Raw genomic sequence first — 15629 nt, forward strand, 5'->3', positions numbered from 1 at the left:
GGGTCTCGGATCTGCAATTCCTGCCTGAAGACGAGGGCAGGGGCGCAGCCGACCCCCCGGTAGGGTATGGACAGGGCCATCCTGGTGGTGGTGGGGAGGATGGGGGTAATCGTCACTTCAGTATCTGCGAACCAAGGTTATTATAGTTTTGCTTTTTGAAATTAGTTTTTATTTTAGTATCGTTTTCAATTTTGCACCAAATTTCAGTTTAGTTTTAGTTAGTTTTACAAATGGTTTTGCTAGTTTTAGTTTAGTTTTTATTTTGCAAAATTACATTTCTATTTAGTTTTTATTTATTTAGTTTCAGTTTTAGTAATTATAATTTAGCAGAGTTACCATAATGTAAAGTGTAGAGACCATATCAAGGTTTTTAATTTCAGCTAAGTTTAATGTTTGCACAGATTAGAGTTTAATCTAACTTCCTTAAGTGAAATAACTTAATAAACGAGCATTATTGTTTAAACCCAGGAAGGTCTTACAAAACATGCATAAAGTTGGGTCTTCACCTTTGAGCAAAAAAGCTTGAGTCAAACTATACAAACAACGATCTGGAGATTAAAAATGAAATAAATTATATTTTGATATTAAAAAATTATATTTGATATTTTTGACATAGGCTAATACTCAGAGGATCTATCTTAAAGAACAAAATAAATGCAACGTAAAATATAAGAGTAAAAATGATAAATTCCAGACAAACTCATTCATAACAAAGATGAAATATTGTTAAACAATTAAAAGCTTATTTTAATTTCTTCAGTAGTACAATGTAGGCTAGCAGTGTAAGACCACAGCTAAAGTCATCTGAATACAGCCAACACACACTGTTGTGCTGTGTGTGTGTGTGTGTGTGTGTGTGTGTGTTTGTTTGTTGTGCTATAATTATAAAGGGGACTAATGTTCCCATTTATCTAGTAAAATATTATGATAACTTTATTATTATTTATAAGCCTTTTATCTAGTGAGGACCAGTCAAATGACCTCAATAGTTAAAAAGGCTTATAAATCGGCCAAAACATGTTTTTATTTAAATCTATTGTTTTGCACGTTCTTGGGATGGGTAGGTTTAGGGATAGGGATTGGGATAGGGGATAGAAAATATCATTAACCTGATATAAAATCAATGGAAGTCCACGCAATGTCCTCACTTATATAGTGAAACAAACGTGTGTGTGTGTGTGTGTGTCCTGGTATTCCCTACTTTGTGGGGAAATGTCTCCACACAGATAATAATATTATTAGTAGTAAATGATTATAATAACACCTTTGAGTCTGTCAATATTATGCAAACATGAAATCTCAAACGCACAGTAGGCTAGTAGGCTACTTGCTACTATAGTTGCTGACTTTTGTGCCTGCGTCTCTCGTCGCGTAAGACACGGCATTCTAAAACAGTGAGCTTAAGTTAAAAGAATTTCAACGTGCATCTCATTACCTTGTGTTATTTCCCATTTCACTGCCACGGACGCATTGATTCTTTGTGAACTGCCGTTTAGTATTAGCGATGTGTTGACTGTCTGCACGCGTCCGTCACAGGACAGCGGTAAATCTCCTCCTCAGATCACTTCACGCGCAGTTGCGCAATATACAGACACTCCCTCAACCGCCACAGTCAGATTTTACACCACATTAAAGAGAGCTTATTAATAACGAAAACGAATATTTATTTTTGCTAATTATTATTTTATTTCAGTTCGTTTTTTAGTAAGAGTAGTTAGTTTCGTTTAGTTTTAGTTTTTTATTTATTCAGATTTTTTAATTTTATTTCAGTTTACGAAAATGTTTTTTGACCAATAGTTTTAGTCTTAGTTTCAGTTTTCGTTTACGAAAATAACCTTGCTGCGAACTCAAACAGAGCCAAGTACAGAGCCTTTATACCGTGAGCATGAGAATATCATTGGATTAGAGTGAAGGCATTAAGTGACGTAGTAATTGAGTCTTCCCAGCAGAACTTATGCTAAAGCTTTCATTTCTACCAGAAAGACTCGGGGAGAAATATATTAACAATAGTGCATTTATTAACAGCTCAGCAAGCTGATAGTGTACAGAGTCATTTTGGCGTAGGCCCCGTCCGAAGAGCATAATCCGAGGGTCTCGGATCTGCAATTCCTGCCTGAAGACGAGGGCAGGGGCGCAGCCGACCCCCAAAATGGGTGGAGTGTAAATCCACCGGGACGGGGCCCGCCAACCCCCAAAAGTTGGTAAATGATTATACCCACCGGTCTAAAATCTTGGGATTCCTGAAATAGAGAATGAAGTTATTATATAATAGAAGTAAAAAGGAGAAAAGATACAGCATGCCTATGGCTTAGAATTTTTTTATTTTTTATTTTTTATTTTTTATACATATAAGACATTTGCCAGTTCACTCATAGGAACGCAGAGACAAGGTCTTATTGGATCATCCGAACGGCCGCCTTGGCGGAATAATAATCAGGCCTCATTTCACCACACAGACGAGCTGCATTTTTTTTTTTTTTATTAATTAATTAATTTATTTATTATTATATAACATTTGCCAGTTACTCCTAGGAAAACACAAAGACAAGGCCTCATTGGACCATTTGAACACAAGGCCTCATTGGACCATTTGAACACAGAGATGAGGCCTCATTGGACCATCTGTACAGCCGCTTTGGCAAAATAATAAACGGGCCGCATTTCACCACGCAGACAAGCTGCATTTTTTATTTTTTTATTTGCCAGTTCACTCCTAGGAAAACACAGAACAAGGCTTTATTGGACCATTGAACACAGAGATGAGGCCTCATTGGACCATCTGTACTGCCGCTTTGGCAAAAATAATAAACAGGCCGCATTGGACCACATAGACAAACACAGAGACAAGGCCTCATTGGACCATTTGAACAGCCGCTTTGGCAAAAGTAATAAACAGGTCACATTGGACCACATATAGCAGGCCACCTAGGGCCGTACAACACAAATTCTGGCCTCATTGGACCACATGGCCTTTATAGACCACAGAGACGAGGCTCTGATGAGCCACACGGCCTCTACAGACCACAGAGACGAGGCATCTAAGCCACAACGGCTGCTAATGCCACATAGAGACGAGGTGGACTGGACAGTACATGAACGAAGCCAGTTGGCTAGATGAAAACAGGCGCTTCCTTAATAAAGCAAAATGCTACGGGTCTAAGACCACACATAACCTATGCCCCGAGGGGCGACTGGCCAACTTGGCATCTTTTAAGGACGAGACCAAGCCACTAGGGCAACACATAGACAGACCACGCAAAACACCGGCATCTAAGCCACATTGAACATATGCCCCAGAGGGGCCACTGGCCGATTAGGCATCTTTTTGAAGGACGAGGCAAACATATGCCACAAGGTGCCAAGCCCCACATAAACACGAGGCCCACGTGGCCACAAGGCCACTAATGCCACACATAGACAGACATACTTAAGACAAGGCTACTAGGCCACATTTAACCATGCCATGAAGGCCACAAGACCACGAGACAAGGCCACATTAGGCTACACGGCCACAGTAGACCACACAGAACATAGACCGTTTCCTCGGCCATGATTCCACATTTAGACAAGACGTACAGACGACGGCTGTTAAGCCACACGAAACATGGTCATGAAGGCCGGACGTGGCACGAGGCAATATGTACCATGAGACTGACATAGAGACTAGGCCCCTTTTCTTTGCTGGGCCACAAGGCTACTAAGCCACGCTGAATGAGGCCAACGAGACAAAAGCCGCTAGGCCACATTTAACCATGCCATGAAGGCCACAAGACCACGAGACAAGGCCACATTAGGCTACACGGTCACAGTAGACCACATATAACATGAATATCGCATTAAATATATGAATTTATTTATTAATTTTATTTTATTTATTTATTTATATTTATTTTTATTATTTTTATTTTATTATTATTATTTTTTTTTTTTTTTTATTTTTTTTTTTAAATTTATTTACTTATTTATTTACTTTTTATAATCGAACATGTAACGAAGGCACAACGGCTGCTACAGCCACATAGAGACGAGGCCACATTGAACAGAGCCGTTAGGCCATACATTAGATGACTAGAGAGTCGTTGAGGGGTGCTGGCTAGAGTAATATAACGGGATGAATAATAACGACACCACCACCAGTAGTTGCATAGAAATTTACCTTATAGTACTGTAGAGCTTGCTGAGCTTGAAGAATGGTGATAGAATCTGATCTTCTGTATGATTTAATGGCTGAGGAAGATCACCTACCCAGATGCTTGATGGCTGACATGGGGATTCCTCGTTCAGCTGCTGTAGTAGCTGCCCCAATTCTGAATGAGGGCCGGTGTAGAGAGAGGGGGATAGACTACAGCTTTTAACGACAGAGTTTAAATGGTTCTGACCAGCCTTTGAAAGAGGTGCACCGTTAGGTAAGATGAAGAGAGGGGCAACGTTAGAAGTTTTAGGGTGGATTTTAAGAATTTTAACCATAGATGTAAATGGTAAAAATGATTATTGATTTAAGGGAAAGATAAGGTGACGCCGGAGCTTTGAGCGTCGTTTTTGAATGTTAAAGAATTAGAGTGAAGCAATTGGGAGAGAAACAATATCAGAAAAGGAAATGCCGCGAGAAGGATCGAAAATATTAGGATCATAAGAGAGTTCACCTGGACGCATGAACCGTAAAAAGCAGCTAGTACACTGCTACTAGCTAGATATTGATGTTAAGGGAAAGAAACCGTTGCGGACGGAATTGATGAATTTATGCAACAACGGCAGAGTAATGGGCAGACATTTATCGATCTGTTTAATAGAGGATTTAGCTAGGCCTTAAGGAGTAAACGAATAAAGTTCGGAGAAGAGAATTGGAAAATTAGGATTATTTATTTTTGCATAGAATAGAATACCTGCGAGGAGCCGGCGGATGGAAGTTTTTTTTTTTTTTTTTTGGAACGAGAAAGGAACACGGTCGAAATTAAAATGGGAAATACTGGAATTTGGAAGGCTAAACAGAACATAGAAAAAGCTGGCAATGCGGACGTGTAAGCTTGAAGTTGTAGGAGCGACACCTTAAGACATATTGTCTAGCCGAAGTAGCATATCGTTTAATTTAATTAATCTCTGCTAGGAGAGGACAGGGTGTTGGGAACGGATTAGGTAGTTTTAGATTCCGTCTAAAACTGGAATCGATCGATAGAGCGCATCAGCAATAACATGACAGTGCCATGAATATATTTCGAGCTTCAATGTTAGGATTACGACGACGGATTGCCAGATAAACCGTCTCACTAAAGCTTACTGGAAAGGCAAGATGATCTGCCTTGTTAGTGAGGGCAACCGTGCATTGTTTTCGCAGAACATCGAGATGCGTGGACGAGACTATGAATGGCCCCAGATCGTGCTAGCGACGGCTATGGGGTAAATGTCGTAGAGCGAGAGCAGACCAATTCGGGTGAGGAAGTTGCAAAACTGCAGATGTGGTCAATTTCTTTATGAAAAGACGAACGGATTCGTTAAAATAGCGCAAGGAAAGCATTGCTAATTGATTGCGTGTAGCATTTACTGCTCTGTTAAGGAATCTAAGCATGGTTTATATTCAGTGGAGAGGTCACCGCGGAGTGAAGCTGTGTTTTTTTTTTTTTTGTAGTTGCTTACATATTTTGTTCACGTCACAAGTAATAATATCAAGTATAACTAAATAATTGTCATCACCTGTGTACCTTAGCCCACTCTTCTCGACGTTTCCTGGTGGTTTATAGACGAGTACTCGGATTCACCCTCTGTCGTTTTAAGAATAGCACGACGGCGAGCGCGTCAAGTATAACGTCTCGTCCGATTGGGGAGGAGCGCGCGCAGTCTCGGAGGCTCACGCTGCGGAGCCAGCAAAGTATGAACTAGCTTAATGTGTTCAGCTCCTTGGACGGCCTTGCATCTGACTAGCCTGCTTGATGTCATGATGATGAGCGCTGTGAATGGAACATGCCAGTTTTTTTATTTTTATTTTTTTATTATTTTTATTTTTTTTAATGTTTTTATTAAACCACCGAAAGGCGAACGAGCAATTCCATGACGGTAACGGACCAGACTAAACTGGAGTTGTAGAGCGAGAGGAGTAGATTTGGCTGAGAAGGTTTGTGATATTCGTAGAACAAGTTTCTCCTGTACCTTCGGTTAGAGTCAGCTATTAAAGCTAATTCAGATCTAACTCTTCCCTCCGATCAGGAACCTGGCCCAATATGGCTATGTAAAGCTGAATGCGATGGCGAATCGCCGAATTAACTATTCCGGTTATCTGGGATCGTAAATTATGAGAAGCACTGCCACGTCACCACGTTCTACCATTTTCTGTCAACGGCAGACGATGGAAGCAGAAGTGAAGCCAAGTTAATATCCTTACCTTAGACAATGTTCACTCTAATAAGAGGGGACACTGCAGCTGGAGACAAGATGCCTACCGGAGACTGAGCTGAGCTGAAGAAAGTTAAAAGAAGGAGTTTCGGGTGTGGCAGAGCATCCTGAAATGTTGACTCCTCCGGTTGAAGAACGTTTAGAGGGCTGAAGTAGAAGGCACGTACAATGTAATGCTTAATCCGATGGCTGGGGGAGGAAGCTGGTGGGTTGCAATACTTTAGTGGCTGGGACCGAGCTCGGAGTTATTAAAAGAATGTTCGAACTCGACGTCTTTGATTCCAGGGTCTTGACTGCTTGAAAGAGGCTTTGGATGTCTTGGAGAATTGAGAATTAAAGCTACAAGCTGTGTAACTTTTATAATTATTCTTATCTCTAGCTTAGTTCTTCAGAATATGTGCTCGATGATGTATATTTACATTTACATTTACATTTATGCATTTAGCAGACGCTTTTATCCAAAGCGACTTACAACTCAGGAGAACAGGAAGCGATCCGTCAAGAAGAGGCAACGAAACACAAAAAGTGCCCTAAATACTAAGATTTGTACACTGCTCAGAGTAGCAAAGACCAGAAAAGGAAAGGAGAAAGGAGAAATAGAGGGGGAAAGAATTTTTTTTTTTTTTTTTAATGTAAGATTAAGTGCTCATGGAAGAGATGAGTTTTTACCTGTCTTTTGAACGAAGTGAGTGATTCTGTTGTGCGTATGGAGGACGGAAGATCGTTCCACCAACCCGGAACAATGAAAGAAAAAGTTCGAGAGTGGGATTTCATGCCTCTCTGTGATGGTACCACAAGCCTTCGCTCATTAGCTGAGCGAAGGCTTCTGGTGGGTGTGTAGACGCGTAGGAATGAGTCGAAGTATGCGGGTGCTGTGCTTGTGGAAGATCCATAAGCAAGAGTCAGGGCTTTGAATTTGATCCGGGCAGCGAGTGGTAGCCAATGCAGAGAGATGAATAGAGGTGTGACATGAGCCCTTTTGGGCTCATTGAATACAAAACGTGCTGCAGCGTTCTGGATCATTTGCAGCGGTTTGATTGCACAAGATGGAAGTCCAGCCAGAAGCGCATTGCAATAGTCAAGTCTAGAAATGACCAGGGCTTGGACAAGAAGCTGTGTTGCATGCTCCGTAAGGAACGGTCTGATTTTCCTGATATTGTGCAATGCAAACCTGCATGACCGAGCCGTCTTCGAGATGTGGTCTTTGAAGGACAGCTGGTCATCAAAGATTACTCCAAGATTTCTGACCGACCCCGAAGGAGTAATCAGAGATGAACCTAGCTGGATGGTAAAATCGTGTTGTATGGTGGGGTTAGCAGGGAAAACAAGCAGCTCAGTCTTTGCTAGATTGAGCTGCAGGTGATGTTTTTTCATCCATGCCGAGATGTCCGCCAGACAGTTTGAGATTCGTGCAGCTACTGTGGGATCATCTGGTTGAAATGAGAGGTAGAGCTGTGTGTCATCAGCATAGCAATGATAAGAGAGACCATGTGCCTGAATGATGGGTCCCAGTGATGTAGTGTAAATGGAGAAGAGGAGAGGTCCAAGCACTGAGCCCTGAGGAACCCCCGTGGTCAGTTGATGTGTTTTGGATACCTCTCCTCTCCAGGCAACCTTAAAAGACCTACCTGTGAGATAGGACTCAAACCAGTGGAGTGGAGTCCCTGTGATGCCCAGTGATGAGAGGGTGGACAGAAGAATCTGATGATTCACAGTGTCAAAGGCAGCAGACAGATCAAGGAGGATGAGGACTGATGATTTGGATGCAGCTTTAGCCAGCCGCAGGGCTTCAGTAACTGACAGTAATGCTTCGTCCTCAGTGAGTGTAGAGAAGGAGGAGAGAATATGTTTGGCTGTGGATGTGGCTGATTCAAAAGTGTGTGTGTGTGGAGGTGTGAACTGACTGCTGATGAGTGTGGTTTTGTTTGTGAAAAAATTGGCAAGATCGTCTGCAGAAAGAGAGGTGGTGGGAGGTGGTGGAGGGGGACAGAGGAGAGAGGTGAAAGTTCTGAAAAGTGTGTGTGAGTCTGAGGTGCTGTTGATTTTGTTGTGGAAATATGCGGATTGATTTAGCTGTATGGACGTCCTGTGAGAAGGAAATGAGCAGAGATTGGTACTTACTCAGGTCAGATGGGTCGTTTGATTTGCGCCATTTTCTCTCTGCTGCCCTAAGTTTGGTCCGGTGTTCACGAAGAACATCAGATAACCAAGGGTTAGAGGGAGTAGCGCGAGCTGGCCTAGAAGTCAGAGGGCAGATAGTTTCTAGACAAGTGGTTAAAGTGGAACATAAAGTGTCTGTTGCAGTGTTGACATCCATAGAGGAGAATTGTGTGGGTGACGGAAGAGAGGATGACACAACGGAGGAGAGGTGAGAGGGAGAAAGAGAACGCAGGTTTCGTCTGAAACTAACTGGTAGAGGAGGTGGAAGCATAAGAGTAGTGAGATGTAGATTAAATGTGATGAAGTAGTGATCCGAGAAGTGTAAGGGTTTGACCAAAGTGTTTTCTGTAGTGCAGTTGCGTATGTAGATGAGGTCAAGTTGGTTGCCAGATTTGTGTGTGTGGGGTAGTAAGAAGTTTGAGATCGAATGAGGATAGAAGGGAGTGAAAATCTGTAGCATACGGTTTGTCCAGGTGGATGTTGAAATCACCAAGGATTACAAGTGGGCTGCCATCCTCAGGGAATGAGGACAGCAGCACATCTAGTTCCTCAACAAAGGTGCCCAATTGACCTGGAGGGCGGTAAATGACTACAAGATGGATTTTAGCAGGAGCTGTAACTGTAATAGCATGGTATTCAAATGAGATGTTATTACAGAGAGAGGTGTGGGTTGAGTATTTCCAATTGTTTGTGATAAGAAAACCTGTGCCTCCACCTCTGCCAGTGTGGCGAGGGGTGTGTGAGAAGGAGAAATTGTTAGAGAGAGCAGCAGGAGTTGCTGAGTCTTCTGGACGGATCCAGGTCTCAGTCAAGGCCAAGATATTCAGATTGGAATGAGTGGCGAAGGCTGGAATGAAGTCAGCTTTGTTTACAGCTGACTGACAATTCCATAGACCCAGAGAAAAGGAGGGAGGATATTAGTAGAGGAAGGAATAAGACGCAGATTAGCAGTGTTGCGCTGCCGTCTGCGTCTGATAGTGGAGCGAGGGGTAGAAATAGTGTGTATGTATTGAAAGCACATTGTGAGAAGAGAGAGAAGGAGAAAGAGGATAGAGAAATAAATAAATACTTAAGTGCGTTCTTGGTGTTCGTTCTACGGTGGAGTCGATCGTAGGTCGAGTCGAAAACGAATGTCTTTACACTTGTCGGTCTTCACACGAGGCGGCTAAACACGAGGCCTGAACGCTCCCGCTGACGCTAACGCGACAGCGCTGACACGCTTATTAAATACACACTGATCACTGCTTGAGGGATAGCAGGTGTGGACGCTTTTATAATTATCCCAAAGATTAATCAACGCAACGGTCTGCCAACGACTCAAATCGAAACCAAACTATCACTCACTACCTGTGCTAAAAGCCAACAATTATTATTTAATAACGGCTGGTGATTGCGTACAGCGCGCTTCAAATTGCCCTGGTTAAAGTGCAATTTGTGAGTAGCTCCCGGAACAAAGTTATGAATAAAAAGAATAAGTGCAGAAACGAAATGTATCTTCCTTCTAGTAATTAAAACACCAAGCAATACAGCAAATACAGAGTATTTCGGATAGACTTACTTGCGATTCGAGCTCCTTCTATGACCGACGCGCTTCTCCTAATGGCCGGCTAACTTGCTCGGCTTTAAATATAAATATTTACTTATTCAAGTAATAAGGTATTCTTGTAAGTTTATAAAATGCCATTGTAAATGCATAATTACGTAATCGCCATGTTGGCCCTCCATCTGAGTACATTAGTCTAGGAGGGACATACCCGTAAATAAAGCTTCGCCTTTCGCGTTTAAACGCTCGATGCACCGTGTCGAATGTAAGGAGGGGGATTGCCGTGTTGATCTTAGATTAAATCGGCCACCGTAGAGTTAAACGAATCGGAATTGAGAGGAACAGAACTAAATATTCCCGGTTGGTCATATGCATTTACGCTGCTAGTTGGGGGAAATAATACGCGGTGTGGTTTAAACTCCGGCGGGCTCGGATAAATCCAGTGAAGTAGAAGCTTGAGGGTGCTGCGTAGACTTCTCTTCCTGCCGACTTGTTGCGTCTGCCGGGTGAAGGAGCGGTTACTGGCTGTGAGAAGCAGGTTCTGGTGGATTAGTCAGAGTATTAAGGCCAGGTGCAGTAGGTACACGCTGGATAACTTTGGCTGATGGGATACCGGTAAGCCTTCATGGCTTGATAATGTCCTCCGAAGGCCCTTTTTCCGGTCAACCCGCGGCACTGAATGTGCGAGCTGCGCATGTGGATGGGAGGAAGCGGCAAACTTCGTCGTCAGTAACAGGAGAAAGACGAACGCGGGCGTGTCAGTGGACGTGACGATTTGGCAGGCGAGCAAGACGAATCGTCACTTCAGTATCTGCGAACTCAAACATGTGTAAGTACAGAGCCTTTATACCGTGAGCATGAGAATATCATTGGATTAGAGTGAAGGCATTAAGTGACATAGTAATTGAGTCTTCCCAGCAGAACTTATGCTAAAGCTTTCATTTCCGAAACAAAACGAAATTTCCGGAAAAAATAATAATAATAATTCCCTTGCGGGAAAAAAAAATTCCCTGACTGACTCTCACCTCTGCCTGTCCAGCCAGTGTTCCCTTCTCTACCAACTTATACAGGAGACCAATTGTGTCGTCATGTTTCTGCAACTGTACTATGTCTCGAGGTACTTTATATCCCAAGGTTTTCTCAGGGGCAGACTCCCTTTCATTCACCACAACCCGTCAAAACTTTTCACACTTCCTCTGACTCCGGGACTTCCGAGACTTTCCTGGCTTTCCTTCAAGGTCCGCCTCAAAAAAAGGTAAGGACCCAAGTACTACTACCTCCTCCTCACTAGTCTTAGCCATGGCCCGTGTCACAGCTGCATTACAAGCCTGCAAAGGAAGGAGATCACATAAAACCGGAAGATCCTGACCCAGAACCATCGGATAATGCAACTCAGGTGATAGGCCCACTTCCAGCAGATAAGTCTGTCCCTGCAACATCACATAAACCTCAGCTGTAGGATAATACCTTTCATCACCATGAACACACTTAATCGCCATCGGAGATGTATGTTTCCACAGATGGGCTGGAACTAATTCCGACTTGACCAGTGTCTGCATACTCCCAGTATCCACTAAAGCACTCACTTCCTGCCCATTCAAACACACAGTCACATGATGCAAAGAAACATTCGCCCTACAAGTAGGGTCTTCAGGTCTAGGCACCCCACAGAGATTTGCATGCGTGGAAGGCTTATTAGGGCACCTAGGCTTAGTATGTCCCTCCTGCCCACACTGATAGCACACAATAACCTTGGTGTTAAATCTTGGGTTCCCACTAATAAGACCACCATTATCACCCACAGACTTACCTGCCATTACATTAGTCTTCATTGGTGATACAGATCTCTTACTGGGTCGCTTGGGGTCTTTGAATGCTTTCCATTGGTTGTAAGTCCAGGGTTGACCTCTTTGTTGTGCTGCAACAAGCACATCTGCCAGTTCTGCAGCCTTTGCCGCAGAATCCGGTTTATGCTCCTTAACCCATGTTTGGAGCTCTGGGGCAAGCACACGGAGATATTGCTCCATAATGATTACCTCTGTAACTTCCTCCTTACTCCGATCCTGTGGCTGAACCCACTTGTTAAAAGTGTCCTTAAGACGCACGTAGAGTTCCTTAGGGGTCTCATCAGCTCCAACGTCTGCAGACCGAAACCTCAAACGATAGGTCTTTGGGTTAATGTCATATTTCTTTAAAACTGCTGATTTCACACAATCATAGACAAGAGATTCATTAATATCCATGTTCACATAAGCACTACGAGCTTTGCCAGTAAGCAGCGGTACTAACCTCACGGCCCAATCCGTTCTCGGCCAGCGACACGCCGTGGCTATCCGCTCGAAGGTAGTAAGGAAATGCTCCACGTCATCTTCCTCTTTAAGTGGCTGTAGACGTGGTTCAGTCATAGCCCTTGCCTGTTCTACAACTTGACTCCCAATGGATGACGACCCCCGCAAATCTCCCTGCTCACTCTCTTGGTTCAAAGGGGTGTACTGAAGACCCGGGGGAGAAATTGGTGTCGTTCTTGTGTGCACTTCATCCTGAAGCTGCCTGAACTGATGTTGCAAAGCCTTCCATCTATTCTCTTGCCGTGCAGTTTCCTGGTCTAGTCGTTCATCTCTATCTTGCTGTATTTTCATATGTGCCCGGAACATGTCCCGTAACTCCTCTACGGTAACATTCTGTGAGTCACCTAAAACTAGCGGACCTTCAGCCTCAACACCTCCCGTTGCGGATATGGCCATCTCGTCGCCCTTCACGGCTTTCTTCGGCCCCATTTTGACCAATGAAAGGAGAGGGGACAAAAAAACAACTTACTGCTGCCCCCTACTGGCACATCCCACCACTGCCACCAATTGCGATAGATGCGGCCAGTAAACGGATAAAGAACATGGAGGCAGCAGGCTAATACTAACGCTTAGGGGTTTATTGCAACAGAATAGGATTACAAAAAAACAAAGCAAATGTTAACCTAACTGAGCTAAACCAAAATATAAGAGAAAAAAACAACCAAACAAACAACTTATACAGTAAACATAACACTGCATGAAAAGTGGGATTTTCGTCAGTAAGGGGCACTGTAGATTGTCGTGGAAGATCAGGTTTACGACTGTACACGGCAGTTTGCAGGCGACACCGAAAACTGCCGTGAATTGTCAGAAATTGACGTGGGTCTTGCTTGGCAGTTGTCCCCCCCAAGACCCCCCTTCCCTTAACTCCAGGGGAGGCTTTAACATGTAAATGAACATGCTGTGAGCTATACAAATGCAAATCAGGGTAGCAGGAGTTTTAACCCATGTGAAAATTTTTCTAAAAGGTATGAACTTCCTTCTAAGAAAATCTCTTAGATAGATCAGGCTCAGTATAGCCTAATTGTAAAATCTTAAACTTAAGCTTGAATTTATATATTTGATGAAAGTATTCTAGATTATTTATTGTGTGTCATTTGCAATCAGTCCCCGTGAATTCAGTGCGACTCGCAATTTTGACCAATCACCGCAACTTTTACCAATCATTGCGGTCTCCTGCTAATAAGCGGCGTCATACATCAGCAAACTTTATATATCATATATCATTGCCTGTCAAAATTAACGTGTTAACGCAAATTAATTTTAACGGCACTACATATATATATATATATATATATGTGTGTGTGTGTGTGTGTGTGTGTGTGTGTGTGTGTGTGTGTATATATATATATATATATATATATATATATATATATATATATATATATATATATATATATATATATATACAGGGGTTGACATTAACTTTTTTGCTCACCGGCCACCGTGGCTAGTGGTTTTCCAAAGTTACTAGCCACTCAGCATTTTCACTGGCCACAATTTTGCTGTTTGGAAATTACATTGTATATGTTTAAAGTTGACTTTGGCATATATAAATTACTTGATTTTGAATCATTTTACTTTATTTAGAAGATTTAAAACCCTTTCAAACTTTCAAATGCAGAATGACCCCCCAAATCTTGTATATCAGCTGGGATGTGCAGGTGGGCAAGGGGTGGGCAATATAATAGATTATAATAGAATATAATAGGCTAATATGAGAAAGGTAATATGACAGGCTATGAGTTATTTTAGTTAGGATATATATATATATATATATATATATATATATATATATATATATATATATATATATATATATATATATATATAAAATATATATAATTTAAAAAATACCCTAAGCAAATTACAAAAACAATAGTTATTAAAAATAAAATAAAAATTCCGATACTAATACGACACAATGTAATTTATTGAATGTAATTGTCATTGGATACGACTTTCATCGAAAAGAATGTAACAAAATGTGGGCGTGGTCTGTGTTGTGAAATAAAACCACATTAAAATTTCCCTTAAACTGCGTTTGAAACATACAGCAAAGCAGCGACAGAGGAAAACACAGAGCCTGATATTATGCAAACATTTACCAATAATGTGGAAAGCGTTTTAAATCTGTTCAGTGGAAAATCCGCTGTGACGAATCTGTCCTCGTCTAACATCTGCTGTAAATCCAGGTAAAACTAGCTGCGTGCACGCGCCCGTCCCCAGATAACATGATCCCCAGTTGATCCGTAACACCGGCGGGAAGAAACAGCTGAATGCAATCAGTGGGCTATCTCGTCAGCTTGCTCAGTTTGCTGCCGATTTTAACGAGCAGTTAACTTTAGTAATCTCCAGGTTGCTGTCCATAGATGATAGGTTGCTTGCTTTGGAGTCGAAAAACTGTGTGGAAGATACTAACTTTAAGAAGAGAAGACGAGTGCCTAAGAGAAGACCAGTCCTAAGATTGCGGTAAGACTGTTATCTAAGCTAAAGTAACCTAAAGCAAAGCTTTTTAAGTAGCACAAGCTGAAATTAGCCTTGTAAAAGAACAAATTTAAGTTGCTTTATAAAAGTGTTTTCTTTTTCTGGTAATTTTACAGGAAGCAGTACGCCGTCTTCACAACTTCGTCATAACACTCATTTAATTGTTTTCCAGCTGCATGTAAGACATAGAGACAGTACGCAGGAGGTACAAACATCCAGTTCTTGAAAAGCTGTGAAGAGTTCAACTCGGAGTCGATTGAGAAGAAAGAGGGTAAGATTTATTAGATTAGATCCGTTTTTGGTCAGTGTGACTATTTTTCAGGTGCATTTTACGCAGTACATCGCGCAATACTGATTGTCTTTATTGTTTGTTTTTACAGCTGCTACAAGCAAGAAAGAGTGTGTTAGCTGAGGATGAGGTGGGCCTTTGGAAGTGCGCTACCATAGACCTGATGTCTGATGATGAAGACGGCATCGTTCGCGCGGTGTCTGGATGGACTATTCGACCAGCCAGGAGTTCGCCGAGCTCTGTGCCACGCTGCAATCGAGATTAGAGGCGATTCCAAAGAACAGGGCAACGCACGACAGACGTCTCCAGACGTCTGAAAAATGGACTTAAAACAGACAGAATGGCGCTAGTTACCTACAGCTCTGAAGCGGAAAACAGAGACTTCATGGTGCTGTAGGATTTTGGGTTTCTCGTGAGC

At 42.3% G+C, this 15629-nt stretch overlaps 1 long non-coding RNA gene across 1 annotated transcript; it reads left to right on the forward strand.

The window, feature by feature from the left end:
* Nucleotides 1-14456: 14456 nt before the first annotated feature.
* On the forward strand, nt 14457-15429 carry LOC137093545 (uncharacterized). Its single transcript, XR_010908484.1, has 3 exons — nt 14457-14907; nt 15039-15193; nt 15303-15429. It is a non-coding gene; the product is annotated as an uncharacterized lncRNA (long non-coding RNA).
* Nucleotides 15430-15629: the final 200 nt, after the last annotated feature.

The sequence above is a fragment of the Pseudorasbora parva genome, chromosome 12 (genome assembly GCF_024679245.1).
Source record: "Pseudorasbora parva isolate DD20220531a chromosome 12, ASM2467924v1, whole genome shotgun sequence".
In the NCBI taxonomy this organism is placed as follows: domain Eukaryota; kingdom Metazoa; phylum Chordata; class Actinopteri; order Cypriniformes; family Gobionidae; genus Pseudorasbora; species Pseudorasbora parva.